The sequence below is a fragment of the Callospermophilus lateralis genome, chromosome 18, assembly GCF_048772815.1.
Source record: "Callospermophilus lateralis isolate mCalLat2 chromosome 18, mCalLat2.hap1, whole genome shotgun sequence".
Lineage (NCBI taxonomy): Eukaryota > Metazoa > Chordata > Mammalia > Rodentia > Sciuridae > Callospermophilus > Callospermophilus lateralis.
In genome coordinates, this window is record NC_135322.1 from 57,620,081 (window position 1) to 57,641,696 (window position 21,616).

Genomic DNA, 21,616 nt, shown 5'->3' on the forward strand with positions numbered 1-21,616 from the left:
CAAACATTCTCCATTGAATGCTGCTGGCTGAAGTCTTGATAAAAGGGAAGTCGGAATTTCTCAGAACAACATTCCTCTAGAGGATCAGGTGATAATTAGTGAAATCACAACACCCCCACACACACACACAACAAGGTCTTAGAACAGAGGAGAGGTTGATACTTGAGTATTCCCAGATCAAAAAGTGAGCCTTTTTTTCAGATGAATACAAAACCAAAATATTGCAGTTTTCAAATAGCAATGGGTTAAAAGAAATTCAACAATTACCAATTAATACCCACATCTTGAAAACATAAAATTAATTTATCCTCAGAAAAGTGGAATAGAGAAAAAAGATAAAATTATCAGAGGGTTTTTTTTTTGTTTTTTTTTTTTTTTTTTTTTTTTTTTTTTTTAAGTACGATCAAAGAACCTAGAATTTAGACTTTAGACTTAGGCAAATTAACCCGAGTTTGGATGTGTCACTCTGCTGGCTATGTGATTTTGATGAGCTAGATGTTGCTCTTCCCTGAAATGTAGGAATAACACCCACAAGAAAGGGCTGTCATGGCCGGGCATGGTGGCACTCGCCTATAATTCCAGAGGCTCAGGAGGCTCAGACAGGAGGATTGTGTGTGTTCAAAGCCAGGTTCAGCAACAGTGAGGCACTAAGCACCTCAGTGAGACCCTGTCTCTAAATAAAATACAAAATAGGGCTGGGGACGTGGCTCAGTGGTTAAGTGCCCCTGAGTTCAATCTCTGATACACACACCCCTGAAAAAAGAAAAAAAACAAAAAACAAAAAACGCTGTTATAGAATTGAAACATGACCTTTCACCAGGAACTAATTCAATGAATCTTAGTTCTTTGTCCCTTAACTTTGTTCCAGAACTCCTAGGTTTTCCAAACAGAGAGAAGGAAGAAGATTGAACCCAGGGGTGCTCTAACACTGAGTCACATCCTACCCTTTTTTGAGACAGGGTCTCACTAAGTTGTAGAGGCTGGCCTTGAACTTCAGGGACCTGAACCCTATCAAAATTTAGGGAACTGGAGTAAGGTGCAGATCTCCAGGTGCCTGTCAGGGAGTCACATATAAAACTGACTGGGATCAGTTCTGGGCAAGATGGAATAGGCATGATCCACCCCATCTCACCTGGGAATGGCAACATAAACCCTGGAAAGAATGCACGGAGCAGTTATCAGATGACTCTGAAAAATAAATCAGCACTGGGCAGGTGTGGTGCATACCTCTCAGCCCAGCCACTCAGGAGGTGGAGGCAGGAAGATCTCGAGTTTGAGGCCAGCCTCCAAAACTTATGGAGACCATGTCTCACAATAAAAAGGGTGGGATGTGGCTTAGTGTTTAGAGCATCCCTGGGTTCAATCTCCAGTACCAAAAAAGTAAATAACAGAAAACAAATTGTGGAAGGCAGAATCTGAAGTACCATCCACTGAGAGTAAGTGTCCTAACTTTCCTTCTCTGGTATCATCAGCCCAAATCAGAAGTGGTTACTGTTGCAGGCAAAAGAGCTTCAGGAGAAGATGGGGATTTGGGACATAAAGATCAGAAAGGAGGCCTCAAAGGATCAGACAGGCAAGTCTCTTATTTTTGTTGTTGTTGTTGTTTTTGATCATATTATAAGATCTTTAAAATTGCCTACTTAACTATGTTACGTAAAATGTGAACTATAAATTGCCAATGGGACTATCTATTACTGATTATTCAGTGCAGCATTCAGGAGGAAAAAAAATGGGTTAACATAAAAATTCTGGAAGAACTTCCTTAACAGTACACATAGACAGCTGGCCAGAGACTCGGTCCCATTAGATGAATATCATTACATAATAGAAACATATTTATGTCCAAGTTACTAGCACATACACTGAGCTTGAAGATTTATGAGATTATAGGAATTTTTCTAGTTATGAAGAATATGAAAAAAAATAAATAAAAACATTTTTCTTCTAGTCTTGAAAGTAGGCAGATGGAAATGTTCTCATTTCTCTCAGTACAGCCCGTCTCTCATTAGCTATGAGGGTGTCAGTGACTACAAGCACTTGTCAAATACTTATTCCAAATGATCAATGACCACATTAGAGACCCCCATCTCCTCTTGTCTTCAACAGCAGAGAAAGAAGCCTAATACCAAACGTCTCTTCTGGAGCCAAGAAAGCATGTATCGTCTCAGTCCCTAAATCACACATGGTGCTAAAACAAGTCCCAAGCAGCTCTTTGGAACATTTCGCCCAGCACTTTTTTTTAATTTTATTTTTACTTATATATGACAGTGGAATGCATTACAATTCTTATTACACAAATAGAGCATGATTTTTCATATCTCTGGTTGTATACAAAGTATATTCACACCAATTTGTGTTTTTGTATAAGTACTTTGGATAATAATGTTCATCACGTTCCTCCATCATTTCTAACCCTATGCCCTCTCCCTTCCCCTCCAAACTCTCTGCCCTATCTAGAGTTTGTCTATTCCTCCCATGCTCACCCTCCCTACCCCTATGAATCAGCCTCCTTATATCAGAGAAAATATTCGGCATTTGGTTTTCGGGGATTGGCTAACTTCACTTAGCATTATCTTCTCTAACTCCATCCATTTACCTGAAAATGCCATGATTTTATTCTCTTTTATTGCTGAGTAATATTCCTTTGTGTATATATGCTACATTTTTTTATCCATTCATCTATTGAAGGGCATCTAAAGCACTATACAGATTTAATGCAATTCCAATCAAAATCCCAATGACATTCCTCATAGAAATAGAAAAAGCAATCATGAAATTCACCTAGAAAAATAAGAGACCCAGAATAGCTAAAGCAATCCTTATCAGGAAGAGTAAAGCAGGTAGCATCGCTATATCAGACCTCAAACTATACTACAGAGCAACAGTAACAAAAACAGCATGGTATTGACACCAAAACAGACTGGTAGAAACAATGGTACAAAAGAGAGGACACAGAGACTAACTCACAAAATTAAAATTATCTTGTATAGACAAAGGTGCCAAAAACATGCACTGGAGAAAAGATAGCATCTTCAACAAATGGTGCTGGGAAAACAGGAAATCCATATGCAACAAAATGAAATTAAACCCCTATCTCTCACCATGAACAAAACTCAATTCAAAATGGATCAAGGACCTAGGAATAAAACCAGAGACTCTGCATCTAATAGAAGAAAAAGTAGGCCCTAATCTCCATCATGTGGGATTGAGCCCCGACTTCCTTAATAAGACTCCTTTGGCGCAAGAATTAAAATCCAGAATCAATAAATGGGATGGACTCAAACAAAAAAGTTTCTTCTCAGCAAAAGAAACAATCTGTGAGATGAATAGAGAGCCTACATCTTGGGGGCAAATCTTTACCCCTCACACGTCAGATAGAGCACTCATCTCTAGGGTATAAAAGAACTCAAAAAGCTAAGCACCAAAAAAACAAATAACCCAATCAATAAATGGGCCAAGGACCTGAACAGACACTTCTCAGAAGAGGATATACAATCAATCAACAAATATATGAAAAAATGCTCATCATCTCTAGCAATTAGAGAAATGCAAATCAAAACCACTCTAAGATCTATCTCATTCCAGTCAGAATGGCAGCTATTATGAAGACAAACAACAATAAGTGTTGGTGAGGATGTGGGGGAAAAGGCACACTCATCCACTGCTGGTGGGACTGCAAATTGGTGCAGCCAATATGGAAGGCAGTATGGAGATTCCTTGGAAAACTGGGAATGGAACGATCATTTGACCCAGTTGTCCCTCTCCTCTGTCTATACCCAAAGGACTTAAAAACAGCACACTACAGGGACACAGCCACATCAATGTTTATAGCAGCCCAATTCATAATAGCTAAACTGTGGATCCAACCTGGATGCTCTTTTCTTTTTTTAAAGACTAACCTTAGATATGCTCCTTGAGAAATCCTCAGAGTACCACTTACCCTTGACACTGTATGCTGACCTTGAGTCGCTTCTGCGTTTCTTCTTCTCTGTACTTCACATTGGTTCCTTCTCTGGTGCTATCAAGTTGATAACTATTGAAGTGAGAGAGAGAGACAGACAGACAGACAGACAGAGAGCGAGAGAGCACATTAACATCCGAGAGGAAAGCAGACCAGTTTTCCAAACAGCGTCTTTGGGGGAAACTCTACTCAAACATAGATTTCACATTAAGGAATTTTACATTTTCGTTACTGGGTCGTGATCTCTGGGACTGACTCGATGTAATGGAACCCCTAATCAGTTGATATCAATCATGATGTCAAGACTCTTCGAGTTTGTTTGGCTTTGAATATCTTCTGAAGGGGACAGCTACCTAGGGATCAAAAACGGCCTGCCTCCTCTTCCAAACAGAACTATCACAAATAGCAAGGAAAGGAGTTGTGAATCAGATGGTTCCACCGGAACGTAATCCCCCAGACAGGGACAGCGGGTGGACAGGGAAGCCCAAGACAGTGGCCAGCCTGCTTCCTACTGTCCCTCCTGCACCACCCCTCATGCACCAAGGGCAGATGCCCTTATTCAGCCTTCACACTGGACGTGAGCTCTGCCGCCGCCTCAGCATCCATCCCACATGGCACCCCAGCCCCCACGCAGGCCATCAATCAGGGTTATTCCAGAAGATGAAATGGGACATGCCCTAGCTGGCCTGGAGGGACAGTAAGGCCCAAGCCCTGCATTCCCCTCCTGTCATAAAACAGAGAACCCTTTACTGGTTATCGGGATTTATACGGATAGACGGCTCAGTATCTTTCTCTCACTAGTGAGACCACTCATTGCCAGGTTCTTCTCCTCCCGTTCGGGGAGAGCACATCTGACAGATAAAGTTAGGAGTGTGGAACTCTGGGGGAAAGAGTCTAGAGACAGGACCTGAGCATTTGTACTTCTAGAAAGTTCCACTGAAATTTTAGAAGCCCCAAAGTTGGGTGTTTCTGGAACCCAAGGAAGGAAACGACCCAGCCTGCTGGATTCAACTGCCCTGTCTCTGCCCTTAGAGAGAACGCCAGCAAACCCACTTTCTTCATGAGGGAAGACAGAGACGCAAGACCTCCAGATATGGCATTCTAGAAAGTTCCTAGCAAGCGATTCGATGCCATACGTTCCATTCTCTCTTCTGCTGAGCAGGGTGCAATGACACAGGGCGGTCATTTGTGTCACCAGGTAGCTTGGCAGACCAGCGGCACTGGAACTGAAGAGACCAGGCCACGCTCTAAGCCTCAGGGTGTGACTGGTTGGCCTCTTCTCTTTCCTTCTGCCACCCCCTGGTGGCAAGCGCAGCGTCAGCTTGGGCTCAGAGCGATGTGGGGTGGTAGGCCTGTGGGCTGGTCCAGGAGCCAGCCCTCGTTCCCTGCAGCCACGGGGAACACAGGGCTGCTGTGGAGAACCCGGCGGCCCTGTCCACTCTAACTGACCCAGCCTGAGAGGGGAGATGGTTTTGCAATCCTTGCAGAATCTCCTTGGGAACTCTAAGAGAAACAAAAATTGCTTTGGGTCTCATCAAGTTTCCATTTTGGCAAACTTTGAACACATCAGCAGATAAAAATGAACTCTCTTGACATTGTGGGGTTTTTTGTTTTGTTTTTTTAACATGAGCTGAGTAAAGAGGAACAGAGAGAAGATTTGAATATGATGATGGAGCAGAGAAGGGGAAGGGAGACGTGGGGAAATGCCCCTGGGAACGATTCTTCTGGCCTAGTGCAAACTTGACCTTGGATTTCCAGGGACAACTGAGTGAGGGCCAAGCCAATCCATGTTGGAGGAAGATGCACTCAACAGCCAGGGCGTCGGGTCCAGGACTAACAGACAGCAAGATGGGAGTGGGAAGGGTGAAATGGAGCCCACCATTGTTTCCAGGCAAACACTTAATTTTTTACTATTTAGATGTCTCTTCCACAATAGGAAAAAAAAAAAAAACTTTCAAATAACTGATTTAAAGAGAGCTCAATGCTAGAAAAGACAGCATTTTATTCCTGCCTAGCTTTTGCAACATATCGAACTCAGGCTATGAAATACTTTTCAACGCTTCAATTACGAATATTAGGAGGTGCCATCCAAAACCTATAAATGACAAATCCAACTTCTAAAGGTTCATACAATGTCAAATAAAACACTTGATATAATTGGAAACACATGTTTTCTTGAGTAAGACAGGCTGCTGATATTGACAGCACTCTTAGGGATGAATTCCTAATCAGTGTACTGAAGGTGCTTCCTAGTTGCCCCTTATTTTTCTTCTCAGTGGTGTGTTTTGGAAGAAGAGTTGAAAATGTGTGTCAATTCCCATAAAAGTACTGTCTGTACGCTGTAAAATTTCATCAAAATTACATGTTTAGTTATGGTTTTATAAAATTATAAAGCCCAAGGAATACATTTCATAACTGCATATGGCACTGAGAAGATTTTCTTTTATAGAACATTCCAGAGGAAAAATTCAATGATAGGATACAGATTCTGAACAGTTCCCTCACCACCACCTTGGATCAGATATTTGGCATTTTCATGAATGGTATGGATTGATTCATCCATTAATTTCAACAATAATATATTTGCAAGCTCTTCATACCTACCAGGCTGCTAGGCTCAGTTCTAAAACTACCTCTGTGAATAAGTAATGACCATGGACTCAGAGTTTACGGTTCCATGGGGGTGACAAACAAACAGAAACACACACACACACACACACACACACACACACACACACACCACTAATGACTTTTTAATTACATTGTGTTTAAGTTCTATCAACAGGGGATAAAGAATGATGGTGAGAGGTATATTTAGCTAAAGGCATTGAGAAAAGCATCTCTGAAGAAGATGCATTTGGGAAGAATCATAAATGAAGTAAAGAATAGTATCTCAGGCAAAAGTAAGGGTAAGTGTAAAGGCCCTGAGGGATGAACAAACTGGGAAGATTTCGTAAACAAGTAATAGAAATAGCAAGACTTAAGCTGCAGCAGTGGAAGAAGACAGCAGAGAGAGTGTGAAGAAAGATCACCAGAGACAAAGCTCTCCAAGACAGAGAAGCCCACGCCTTGGATGAGCCATTAATAGTCTCATCACCTCTGATTAGTTCAAGATTAACTTTGAATCATTCTTATCCATTAATATAAAGCTCGAAATCTCAAAATGCTATATTCACTCGACCCTCAAGTTTTTGATATGCAGTGTTTGTATAGTTTGGTTCTAAATGTTTTCTAAATACCAATAACTTTTTAATTGACCAATGTACTATTTGAGTGAATTACTGAAATTACCAAACAGAAGGCCTTTTTGATTTTTTGCCACTGACTCCTAAGCTTATTGCATTGTAGACAAATAAAGTAGTACACCTAATATTAACCTTTGACCTGCTCAGAATTACTCCACAGCCTGGTGTAGGATCAATTTATGCAACCACTCAACGTGTGCTTTTTAGTAGTTATGCACCAAGTTCAGGACAAGGGGTCTATGTATGCCCACTGAATGGATCATGGTGCTGGTATCTTCTGTATCCTGACTGACATTTGTCTGCTTAATCTATAGGTGTCTAAAAAGGATACTTCACCCTCCTACTTTAGTTTTGTTTTTTTACAAAATATAATTTTTTATTTGTTCTAATTAGTTTTACATGACAATAGGATGCATTTGGCATATTGTACACAAGTGGGGCACAACTTCCCATTCCTCTGGCTGTGCATGGTGCAGAGTCTCTCCAGTAGTGGAATCATCCATGTATACATGGTAATAATGTCTGTCTCATTCTGCCACATCCCCACAACCCCCCCTCCCCTCTACCAAACCAAAAATTCCTTCATTCTTTCCTAACAGCCCCCACTATGAATTAGCATTCACTTATCAGAGAAAACATTCAGCTTTTGGTTTTGGGGGATTGGCTTATTTCACTTAGTATGATGTTATCTTATTCCATCCATTTACCTGCAGATGCCATAATTTCATTCTTCCTTAAGGCTGAGTAATATTCCACTGTGTATATGCACCATATTTTCTTTATCCATTCATCTGTTGAAGGGCATCTAGGTTGGTTCTCTAGTTTAGCTATTGTGAATTGAGCTGCTATAAATATTAGTGTGGCGTATCACTATAGTATACTGATTTTAAGTGCTTTGGGTATAAACCCAGGAGTGGGGATAACTGGGTCAAATGGTGGTTCCATTCCAAGTTTTCTGAGATATCTACAGAATGTGAAAAAATCTTTACCACATGCACCTCAGAGTACTACACTCCAGCATACATAAAGAACTCAAAAAATTTAACTCCAAAAAAACCAAATAACCCAATCAATAAATGGGGTAAGGAACTGAACAGACACTTCACAGAAGAAATACAATCCATCAACAAACATAAGAAAAAATGTTCATCATCTGTAGCCATTAGAGAAATGAAATCTTAAGAGTAGTTTTGATTTGCATCCCACTCCAGTCAGAATGGCCATTAGCAAGAGTACAAGCAATAGTAAGTGTTGGCAAGGAACATTGCTGGTGGGACTGCAAAATGTTGCAACCACTATGGAAAGCAGTGTGGAGGTTCCTACGGTAGTTTTTACTATGCCCACTTCTCCTTGTGATTTGGCCTATTATTTTGCATTATATATTTTGTGGCTCTCTTACTTATGCATTCAGCGTCAAGTGTCCAATACCTTTCCTGTTATTTATTTCCATGGATTAGGTTTTACCTTAGAGTCTGCTCTGACACTCATGTCACTATTTCAGTTTTGCATGGCTTTGCTAATCCTTCTTCCATACCGAGGAAGCTCTTCCTGGTTTCACGCAAGGGTCTCAGTCTTGTGCTGACCCAAGGGCACATCTTCAGTCTTGCAGACAGCATTAAGACACCCGTTACCTGCCATTCCAGCCCTTTCCTCCTGGGACCCAGAATACCAACTCCCTCCCCCAGATGTGGCCTTGAATTTCATCTTTGTTTCTAACAGGTGGGGTCTAGTCTTCTGATCTTGGCTGAGTATTTCATTTGGGGAGCATCTGGCTCCATCTGCACTGCTGCAACAGGAGACCTGAGACTGCAGCTGCAGCTTCTTCCTACGATGTTTCTTGGGCTCTCTGAGAAGAGCCACAACCTGCTCCTTTCTGCTTCTGTCATCCTGCTTGCTCAGCAGCTGTGGCAGGAACCGGAGCTTCCTGGAGAAAGGGAGACAGGGAGGCTGATTGCACGAGAAAATCCCAAGGCCTGGAAGGCTGTGCGTCGTGTAAAACACACTGAGAGCAAAGGGCTGTGCTCGGCTTTTGGAGAAGACTCCGCTGAGCCACCGTGGAGCTGAGCAAACCTTATTCTTCTGCACCTCTGTCTCTTTTCATTGCCATAATTTTCTGTGTTTTTCTGTATTTTCTGGAAGAAGACTAGATAATGTGTAAGTAACAGAAAGGTATTTCTCATCATTCTGGAGGTTGGAGAGTCCAAAACCAAGGCACCCACAGGTTTGGGCCCCATCTCTCTGATTCCAAGATGTTGCCTTCCTGCTGCATCCTCGGGAGAGGAGGAATACCATGACCTCACCTGGAAGAAGAGCAGAAGAGGCAGACCTCCCTCCTGAAGTGACTTTTTGTAGCTGCATTTGATGAGGGTGAAGCTCAAGACCCAAGCGACTCCCAGGAGCCCATCCCCACGGCTGCACTGGGGATAAAGTGGCCGAACAGGAATTTTAGAGGAGACAGAAGCGTTCAGAGCTCAGCAGGAAGAGGAAGGCCACATTTCATCCAGAACTTCTGCATATCTGACTTGGTTTGGAAGACCGCACTGGTTTGCTAGGGTTGCCCTATCACAGAACCACAGCTTATGTGACCTGAACAACAGAGACTCGTTTCCTCACAATTCTGGAGGCTACAAGTCCCAAATCAGCATGTCCTTGGTTCCCTCCGAGACCTGTACATCTCCAGCCAGGATGGACGAGGGCCCACCCTAAGAGCCTCATTCGACCTCACTTACCTCTTTCAAGATCCCCCCTTCCAACCCGGTCACTCCCCCATGATGCAGTACAATCATGGGGTATGTGACATGATGATGCTGATGGGGATGAAGCACCCTTTGAGTCAGTTATTATGATTAATCACATTTCACAAGTAGACACAAGGTCACAGAAGGTTGAATCACCTGCCCAAGATCACAAAGCTGGGAAATGCCACTGTCAGGATGCGAACACAGGGGCCCTCACCCCAGAACCCACACACCGAACAACTCTGTACTGACATCGGAATCGAAGACTTGGTTTGAATTTCAGCCCGGCTTCCAAATTCTCTGGGAGCCTTTGAAAACACGCTCTAAACCTATCTTGCTTGTTCCTTTAACAAATACTGAGGACAGAGTCATGGCAGGCCATATATCAAGGGTGGGGATGCACAAAGCAAAACCCAGCGTGGTTTGTGGGGTCCCAGGGCTTGTAGCCTGGTGGACACACTGGACCTGGGCAAAAAGCAGGAGGCCATGATTTCATTGTGGGCACATTATAAACCAAGAAAAGTGTCCTGAAGGAGAGGAACATGGTTCTTTGGGAACTAACAACCTAGAAACCGACTGTGGAATTGGTATGGCATTTCCAAGTCCTGCTGGAACATAGGGACACCAGGAGAAGGAACTGGTGTATAGGTGAGAGGTACGGTTGAGAACACAGAGGGATCATTCCAGACAGGGAGGAGAGCACAAGGCAAGGTCCTGTGGCAGACCTGGTCAGGGCAAATCAGGCAACGGAAGACCATCTACATAGCTAAAGCACAAGGCACAAGGATAGAGGAGGTGTCAGATGCTGCTGGGGCGACAGATAGGAGAGAGAATGAAAGGCCTCTTGGAGTTCCAACATCAGGCCTTCACCAGCTCTTGCCCACCCAGAACCCATGCATGGCCATTTCTTCCTTGTAAGGCTACAGGGAGGATTTTATGAAGAGTAGAACTCTCTGGTCGTGGTCAGTACACAGACATTTGATTTCCCTCTGGCTTTCCCAACCGAATCTATTTTAAAGACCGTCTAGTCAACGGTCTCATCCCCTGGGATTTTAGTCCCCCTTCAAATTCATTTCCACATAAAATGTAGGACGTTGGTATCTCATCATGCAGCCACACACGTTCAGTCTTTAATCTGCATGGAAATTGCTAGATCAAATAATGTTGTCCTGCACAGAAACCAGAACTGTGACATCAAGTCAACTCTGCAAAAGTGGCCAGACAAGAGGTTTTGCCAGATGCCACCACCACCAATTAGAAGCCACAGCAATTTGAGACGGTTTTTCAAAAGAATAAGGAGTCCTCCTGCCAAGGAGAACCACTGAAACTCCCCTCTTATGGTCAGCCTGCAGGGCAAGAGCATCGGACCTGGCTCTTTGTTAGTTACAACAGCACCGAGTGCTTCAGTGGTGAGAACGGCCAGGTGTCCAGGTGTGGTTTGTCCGACTTCCCACCTGTGTGGTTCCTGACTGTGCTCAAACAAAATGTCAAGAAAACCCTCTTTCTCTTCTTTACCTACTATGAAACTGAGAACCTTCGAGTTCCCCACACTAGAACTGTGTAGGGATCAGAGCCTCCAACTCTGTCCCTGGATTCACTCTTCTTAGAGCATTCCTGGAGTTACCACCTTGCCAGCCTTGGGTAGTGTTGGAGCAGGAGAAATGGCTTGTATTTTTTTCGTATTTTAGCTTAAATGTGGGCAGAAGACTCATCTCTTTATACCCAACAAGTTGCTAGAATGGCACACCCAACATTGCTCTATAGGACATCGTTGAGTATTAAATATGTTTCACATCAAAGCATATTTCAACATCAAAATCCAAAACACCAGGAACAGAGATAATTCTTGCCAAGAATGACCTGCTCCCTGCTGTGGCTCTATGTAGCTGGCATTCCTAAATTTTTCACTTACCTTTACTTCTCAATACCTAGGAATTTGTTCCTCGATATCTGGAACCTTATTATAGTCAGGAATGGAAACTCTGAGACCACAGAGAAAGTCCCCACCTCCTTTGATATTTACCTAGAGTACCATCTCTCCCTTGGTTGGTTGATAAATAAAGGAGAATCCTGGGGAGCCTCCCCTCCCACCTCCCCTCAGGCTGAAACAGAGCCTTGAGGGCCCTGCCTTTCACTGAGTCTCAAAGCAAAGCTAGAAATGCAAGATCCATGCATTTGACCTTGGGAGGCTCATTTCCTTACAAATCCGTCATTTTCCAAATTCCAGCTTCCTCAAAACATGGACACAGTTTGTCCACAAAAGGTGGCATTTTTATTCCTAACACCCATTACCTGTTCTCCCAGGTTACATTTTAAAAACTATGGGTATAATTCTAGCAACCACAACTCTACCTTAAATTTCATAATTTTGTAGTAATATCGCAGGTTTCATGTTTCTCTGGTCTACCTTCCAAACAGCTTGATTTCATAAAGTTGGTAGAAGGAGGACGGAAAGAAAAGGCAGAACCTGCCCTGTCCCACCTCCTCTAAGGAACTATAAATCTGAGGGGACCCTGGCTGCATGCAAATCATCTTTCACACAGCTATGGTTTTGTACCTACTGGTCACTCTGGCTTACGGTCAGCTCTTTCATCTTGGTTGGCTACCCAACTTCTCAACTCTCTTCTACGTGGGGAGAATTCGACCTGGGGCCCACACTAGAGACCAGTAGTGCAAGCTGCTGGCCTCCTGGACTCCCCTGCAGCCACGGTATGAACACTAGCCCGGGCTCTGTCAACTCAGGTGCCAGTGTGGGCTTTGAAATAGGGCCCAGCAATGCCTGGAAGAGGGACCAGCTCTGGCAACAGCTGAGGTTTCAGCAACATGAGATATCAGAACACAAGTCTGGGGGTCCCAGGCAAAGTACATGAAAGTACTCAGGGCCGGACCTTTTCCACTGGACCCAGTTCTAGGGGGTGACTTTTTAATCTTTGTTTCTACCTGTGTAAACCTGAGCCTATTTTTTTAAGCTCTTTTAACAATGCTGTTTCAATAAAACCCCCTTTTCTTCTTCAAGCATCCCAACTCTGCCTGAAGCTTCCAGATAAGAGTTCTCGATAACCTTTCCTTACTCAAAGGACCAGCTCCATCCCACCAACTGGGTGACCAGCACAAGGCCAGGTCACCACCTGGTTACTGTTGGCCTACTTGTGAATTCCTGCAGATAAGGGGGAAGAATGGGTGTTTGAAAACAGACCAATCTCTGATTTTGGAGTTATAGAAACAATCCAGAACGCTGTTCTTTATCTCAGAGTACAGACTGTCTTCACAAACCATCACCAGCCAATCTGATGACGATGCGGTGGATTTGTAGTGTCTCTGTCTGTCTGTCTCTGTCTCTCTCTTATTAGCTATGATTAATAAAAAATGTTTTCCACTTTGCCAGGCATGGTGGCACATACCTGTAATCCCAGCAGCTGGGGAGGCTAAGGCAGGAGGATTGCAAGTTCAAAGCCAGCCTCAGCAAAAAAGCTAGACTACTAAGCAACTAGGTGAGACCCTGTCTCTAAATAAAATACAAAATAGGACTGGGGATGTGGCTCAGTGGTCAACTGCCCCTGAGTTTAATCCCCAGTATCAAAAAAAAGAAATGTTTTCCACTTTTAAAAGATTAAAATCTACATTTAAAGAGAAATTTGTTTTTTGGGTGAATATTTTAGACCAAGGTTTGTTTTTTTTTTTTTTTTTTACCCTTTATTGAAAAATTCTTAAGGTCAATGTCACTTTAAGAGTTTGTTTTTAATTTATTTATTTATTCTAATTAGGTCTATGACAGCAGAATGCATTTTGATTCATTGTACACAGTTGCCACAAAACTTTTCATTTCTCTAGTTGCACATGACGTAGCATCGCACCATATGTGCAGTCATACATGTACCTAGGGTAATGATGCCCATCTCATCTCACCATCTTTCCTGCCTTACTTCAAACTTTTAGAGCAGAAATTGACATTTACAAGTGAACGTGCACAACCCCATCCCTCAGTCACAGACTCGGGACTAAGTGAATCACGTTCACTTCCTCTCTCAAGGGGAGATGGGGGGCTGTCACCCCCCAGGGCTGCTCTACAGCTTCTTTCTGGGGAAACCTGTCCTTGGCATGCTGAGGATGGGAACACGGGGTGTCCTCTGCACAACCTTGGGAACTCACCTCATCATACTGTCACCAAGCTTTGAGGACACAGCAGGGAGCAATCATGTGCAAACAGATTTTATAGCTGGCTACCATCTGGGGCTGCGGTTGTTCCCATGCCAGTGAGCTTCCCGTGCACGCTCCTCACCCTGAAATTACCTAGTTGTGGGTGTAGACGGAGCCTTCCGACCCTGGCGCCCAGGCAGGACACAAATTGTGCTGAAACATAAAAAATAACCCTGTTTTACTGGGACTATTCAAGCAGGGATATCTAAAAAGAGTGAGCCATTTTACTGTGGATGCCCAAAGGGACTTTAAGATAGCACTTGGCTGAAAGTGAATTTCAGGCAAAATTAATCTGAAAAACTACCAGAAAAGAATTCCTTACCTAGAACCCAGCAGGGTAAACTGGATTTAACCAGCTTATCAATTTCAAAGTCCATGGATGGATCACTGGAGGCCTGGGTTTAAAATCCTAATCATTGGCTTGGTGTAAAAAGATACGAGATTGTTAGAGTCTGTAAACAAGTCAGGATGGCACCTGGCATTTTGCCAGGGGAATGTTAGAGTCTGTGAACAAGTCTGGATGGTGCCTGGCAAAATGGCAGAGGGAGTGGTTTGTGAAGTAGCAAAAGCAAGCCATTAAGTGTGGAGATTCCCTGTTGGTTGACTGCTGTATCTAGTTTATGCTGATTAGGGTGGACTGTGTGGAATGTATAAATACCTCTGTTTTCCTACAATAAACGGCTCCCACTCCTGCTGTATCAATCTACACAAGTTGTTTGTCACCCCCCCCCCCCCGTTATTTTGCTGCAGCCGGACTGCGGACGGATTAGCTATTTCTGACACAGCATTGGAAGTAGGAAGCGGTGCTCAGTGTGCTGGGCAGTGCCCGCTATCTGATGTCACCATGTCACTTAAGTTTTGCCTGAGGTCCACAACTCTGTTTCATTCTCCATCCTTGGAAACTCCAAAATTGCTTTCTTCTGCTTCTTATGACACTCAACTACATTGCACTCCTTACCAGTTACTAACCGGTGTCTGTTTTCTCCCTCTGTACCATTAATTCCCTAGGGCAGGAAATTTTCTGTTATTTATTCTTACATTCCTCTCAAATGCTAATACGTACACACTTTTATCCATCCTTTTACCTGACCCTTAATTCAGCCAGAGGTACTGACCACTGGTGTGGTCTAAATACCAATGCTCTCCCCATGGGGGTCTTGATAGGGTCTTGATAGTGCCTACTGAGATGGCATTAAAAGGTGGAGACTTGGGGGGAGTGATTGAGTTATAGGGCTCTATCTTCACAAATGACATTAGTGACCTTATAAAAGAGGTCTGAGGGAGCTGCCCTGCCCCTTCTGTCATGGAGGACACAGAAGTCAGCATTGCTGAGTAACAGGCCTTCAGCACACACCAGATATACTGGGACCTTGATCTTGAACTTCCTGGTTTCCAGAGCTGTGTGCAGTCAATTTCTACTGCTTATAAATTATTCAGAGCAATGTATTTTGTTACAGCAACTTAAAGAGACTAAGACAGACACCTGCTTGGTAGGAACTGGCTAGACTCTGGGACATAAACAAAACTCAGTCCATGCCTTCAATAAGCTTGTAGCCTTGTAGATATTGAATATATAAAGAAAAAAAAACTGTATTCCATTCCCTAATGGTGGTCTATGCCAGTGACCAACCTATAGAGGAGTTTGGTGTTCTGTGGCTTATGGAACCGGTTTCAGGCACACTGCATTCTGCCATTATCCCAAGGAGGCAGACAGGACAAGAAAAAAAAGTCATGACAATCAGAGAGGTCGAAAGACTTGCCTACAGCTTCACCACGATATGTGTTGACAAATTGATAAGCGTTTTGGAAAACAGCTTTGAAGCAAACCAAGAAAGCCTTTTCAGTCGTGTTGTGACCGAGAGTCTGAACTCTAACAATCCTTCCAGCTTCAAACACAGAGCATGACCCTCCATGCCTACAGCAGGCTGGACAGGAAAGATGTCCAAGAAGTCCACGTCCGGATCCCCTGAATCTGTGACCAGGTGAGGCCATGCAGCAAAGGAGACTTCCAACCACCTGGAATCCACATTGCAAATCAGCTGGCCTCGAGCAGAACGTCTCCTGGACGTCCCAAGTGGGCCCAGTGTGAGCACATGTGTTCTGATGTGGGGAAGAGGGAGGCAGGAGGGGACCAAGGCCAGACCAGAGGAAGAGGCAGCCAGACAGCCCAGCTTGACCATCGGAACAAAGGTGGCCCCCAGGGCCAGGAAGGCAAGTAAACAGATGCCCCCCCGAAGCCTCCAAAAGGATGGCAGGCCTGCCAGCACCTTGGCCACAGCCTTGTAGGCCTCAGTGTGCACTTCAGACTTCCAGAATCGTGAAATAGTAAATGTGTTTTAAGACATCGTGGTTGTAGTCGTTGATTACAGCAGTAACATAGGGTCCCTGCGAGCAAATCAGTTTCAAAATATCTTCGTTCAATATCATGTGTGTGAGCATGTGAGTGTGAGTGTGTGTGTGTGTGAGTGTGTGTGAGCATGTGAGTGTGTGTGTGAGTGTGTGTGTGAGCATATGAGTGTGAGTGTGAGTGTGTGTGAGCATGTGAGTGTGTGTGTGTGCATGTGAGTGTGTGTGTGAGTGTGAGTGTGAGTGTGTGTGAGCATGTGAGTGTGAGTGTGAGTGTGTGTGTGAGCATGTGAGTGTGAGTGTGTGTGTGTGAGTGTGTGTGAGCATGTGAGTGTGTGTGTGAGTGTGTGTGTGAGCATATGAGTGTGTGTATGAGTGTGTGTGTGAGCATGTGAGTGTGTGTGTGTGCATGTGAGTGTGTGTGTGAGTGTGAGTGTGAGTGTGTGTGTGAGCATGTGAGTGTGAGTGTGAATGTGTGTGTGAGCATGTGAGTGTGTGTGTGTGTGCATGTGAGTGTGTGTGTGTGAGTGTGAGTGTGTGTGTGAGCATGTGAGTGTGTGTGTGTGAGTGTGTGTGTGTTATGCTTGTGTATGTGGGGGGCGGGATCTGTGTGTATTCAATGACTCTCTGCTCAGGGTCTTGCACACAGCATAGTAACCACGAGTGTTAGTTGCCTTCTCCCCTCCTGTGAAGTAGCCCTTACTAGGAGCTTCCCCCCGACCCTTTCTCTTTCTCTCTCTCTCCCCCCCTCCTCTCTCTCTCTCCCTGCGATTTAGTCACAGTTTAAGCAATTCCTAGCCCACTTATTCTCTATCTGAAAACATTGACAAACACTTACAAAGCAAAACAAAAACAAAGAACCGCCCCCCTCCCGCCTTCAAAGAGAGTGGATCCCCATCTTCACTGCAGGTGAGACACCTGGGGGAATGTGAAGAAAGGACGTCCCTTACCTGTCTCCATCTCCCTGGGGAAGCCCAGAGCACAGCTCTTCCTTTTAAAAGAAGTTAATTCCCGAGTGTGACAGGGGTTGGAAGCACCCAAGCCACAGGGACACTGCCCAGCCAAGGGTGCCTCTGTGGCCAGGACCAGAGTCCAGTCCCCTTCCATTAGAGGCTGCAGTTGTGCCTGCTAGCTCCTTCTCCTAAACACACTGCTTTTCCCCATTTTGTTTTAGTCACAGAAAGTTTTTCTAAAAAAAAAAAAAAAAAAACAGATTTGGAATTCCAGTAGATATTTTAAAAATGGGACTTAGGAGCCCAGAATCCTTCTGAACACATTTCATCTGAAAAGAAAGTTCCAGAATTAGCAGTGTCCTTTACAGAGTTAACCACGGAGCTGAGCTGCCCTGGAGCAACCATCTAGAGAGCATGCCACAAACTGTGCACCACTGGCCACCAGCTCCCCTAGACGTAAGATGTCATCTGAACAAGTTTTAATAACAGGGGTCCATGACCAAAAGCCTTAGACAAACAGCCACACTCTCCCACCCTTGGCTATGACAGGCTCTGAGAGACCCTGCAGTTCCAAACAAAAAAATGTTGTTTCACATAGCCCTTCCTCAACTCATCTGACCAAGGAACCATTTTTGCAAGGAGGACCTTGGGGAGCCAGTTTGGACATTCCAATTCCTTCTGGTAAAGATGAAAAATTGGAGGCCCGGGACTCGACACAAATCGTCCAGGGACTGAAAAGAGTCTGCCAATGTCTCCCTGCATTTCCTTGGCCAACCGGGTCTTTCTGGCCTGGGCTGTCTCTGGCAAGCTCCATGCCTCTGGGTACCTGCCTTGCTGTAGGAGAACTTCCTCTGGACCCATGGACACCTCCCTGGGTGTGGGCAATGACAGTTGTTAATGCACAAGTGCCTGGTCTCTCCACCCTCCAGCACTGGGTGCACTCACAGGGTTCTCAAGGGTCCCAGCAGCGGTGAGCCCTGGATGCCCATTGTGAAAATCTGCCCTCAAGTGCCCTCTGACGAGCTTTCCTCCTGTCCCTGCCCCTACTTTCTCCCTTCAGAGGCTCCAGATCAATTGCCTAATGAACCCCCACATCCTAGTCCTTGTCCCAGTCCCTACTTTGGGAGAGACTCCAACAAATGCTTCTGCGGGAACATGACCTAGACTTAAGGTCCAGTTCAGGCACCAACTAGAAGATCTGATTTTTATCAGTGAAATCAGAATCTAGCTCAAGATTGCAAGTTTTTAGTAGACATAGACATTTCTCCTGAGAAAAGCAGCTAAATTCTACTGTCAAAATCAAAAGAATTTAAGCTTTTCCTTTTTTTTTTCCTGACCCTTAAAAATATGAGAAATAAGGATGTGTTAGAGACAAAACATTTTGCCTTATCTTCAGAAAATAAGCAGGGCTCCTCCACATGTATACCCTTTAGTTAAAGGTCACAGTCAACTATTATGCCACATTGCTAGAATTTTCTTTCAGAGCTAAGAAGGAAACAAATGCTTTAAAACATTTAATTCAGGAATTTCTGACAGGCTACACATCTGAGGTGACTCCTGGCTGCCAATTTTTTAAAAATTGAATAAATTTGTTCAAGAAATTAGCTATCAATAGGAGCAAGCTTTAAGTTTGGCTGAAGATATCAAACTCTTTCCCAGATATTTGGGGTTTCATAAAACCCAACACATTTTTCTCAGCGACTTTTCCTCCTTTTATTTTCTAACCTCTGAAATTATAAGGGAATGGCAATATGTATTTGTAAGCCTTAGTTGATATCAAGCAGATAGACAAATGTTTACCCTATTATCAGAAATATTTTCAAGAAACTAAACATGATTTGGGTGGCTATGACTTCCCCCATATTTGAACAGGGCACACTTCTGCATGCCAGAGGAGGATGTTGAAGCTTGAAATCTCTCTGGAGATGTGACACTCTCACAGAGGGAGGGAGCCAGATGAGGTCCCAGACAACTTGAACTTAATCGACCTGAGAGAAAAAGAGAAATACCCACTAAGGAGAAAAAGGTAGCCCTTCCCCTTTTACCTCCAAGGAGTCTGGTGATGCACAAGGGCATTTGGACGTCTGTCAAGCCAAGTGTTACAAATAGATGAGTAAGTTGTTAGACTCCATCTGCTCAGCTCCGAGTATTTTAAGACCTGACTGAATTCACAGTTGTGTGCTTCAAAACACAAGGACATCTGACTTCTCTTCATGGAGTCATGGTTTCCTAGAAATCCATTCCCGGAAGCCCTGCTCATGTGTTCCACAGGAGTGTGACCGGTCACTCCTTCTTAATCAGCTCCCTGGTTCTCAGCATATTTAGGGTCTACTGCCAGAAGTTCCCCATTGTCCTGGGATCTGACTCCAAATCCAGACAATGACCAGGCTTGTGACTCTCTCTTTGTTTAGCTCTGAACCAGATACAGTTCTGAAGGGCAGAGCATCCATCTGAAGACTTAGTTCCCAACTTCTCTGACCTCCTACCGAGGGCTCCTATTTGCTGGTAATACTAGCTCTTCTCGACATTCCACCTCTGCATCTTCCACAGAGCCACCTCCCACAGGAAGCCCACCTACTCTATTCCAATGCCCATCACCCTTCAGGGACAAAGCACTCTCTGGAGATTACACAGGAAGTCTCTGTATTGGTCAGTGTTCCCCAGAAAAACAACAGGATGTACAGAGATCCATAGGGATTTGTTATGAGTCCTGAGCTCATGTGACTATAGAGGCTGAGGACCCATGGTCTGCTGACTTCAAGCCGGTGGCCCAGGAAAACTGATGGTATAGCTCTCAGGTCAAACCCAAGGCCTAGAAACCAGGAGAGCCAATGATGTAAGTCCTGGTCCCAATTCCAGGAGGCCAAGAGCCAGGAGTACGGATGTCCCAGTGCAGGAGAAGATGGTGTTCCACTTCATGTTGGTGGATTCACCATTCCTCCACCTTTTCCTTGTGTTCAGGCCCTCAGTGGAGTGGATGGTGCACATCCTCTTTGGCAAGGATGGCACTTCTTTATACAATCTACCAATCTGAATGTTAATCTCTTCTAGAAACACCCTTGGAAACTCACCCAGCTAACTGGGCATCCCTCAGCCCAATCAAGTTGACATACAAAAAATTAACCATCACAGTCTTCCACAAAAACTTCTCTAAGGGAATGATGGAAAAGGTCCCTTTGACCAAAAATAACTCCCTCGAAATCTGTCCTAGGACCAAAACTTCCACCATTCCATTCATCCCTCAGAATGAAACACTGAAGGCAGCAGGTTAGGAAGATGGAGAACACACATCATCACCGTGAACCATCAGCACACGGACTAATACGAATGTATCAAGGTGGCTGTGGCCAACAGAAGGGCCGATGAGATGGGATCACGGACACAGAATACATGTGATGGGAAAAGGTGCAAGGCACAGGCTGCTGAGCCCCTGAAATGTTTTGTCTTAGTTATGCAGATAAAGGGGAGAAGGCCAGCTCTAGGAGACAGCAGGAAGGTATGTGAGCAGAACACGGTCTAAAGGAGAAGATTCCCAGCCAGGCAGAGAAATGGCGGAGCTGAGGAAGCCCACGGTGGCCACGGTCACTACTCCGTGAGAAGGCGCCATGTCAGGCTCCTGCACACAATATCCTGTTGTATTTCCATACTAGTTCCACACACAGGACAGGCATCCTTACCTCCATTTTACAAGATGAGTCAATTGAGGCTCTTAGAAAACTCATCCCTGACCTAATCACACAACTGGGAAGTGGTAGGTTGGGGGTTAAAGCTCAGATTCTGCTCCAAAGGCTGTACTCATTCCACCTGGGGAAAACATCTTCCTGGTGAGACAGCACATAGTGGGGAAATCCACTAGATATCTCTGAGTAAAGGCTTGCCCTGACCGGTAAGACATGCCAGTGAACTCAATTGACGACGGCTCCTTGGCCTCACACCCTACGCTTCACCTAAGTATGTGGCTCCCGAAAGGAGACTCAGAGTTATTCCAAGCAATCCATGCCTCCATAGCCACACCAAGCCTCATCTGCAAACAAAATTCATTGTGCACCTAACGAGATATTTTTGTGATTGATCATATACCAGTTGAATCTGAAGTGTTATTGAATTCACAGTAGATATTTATCATCGTACATTTCCCAATCCAGGGCTATTAAAAGTATAATTAGAATCATGTGG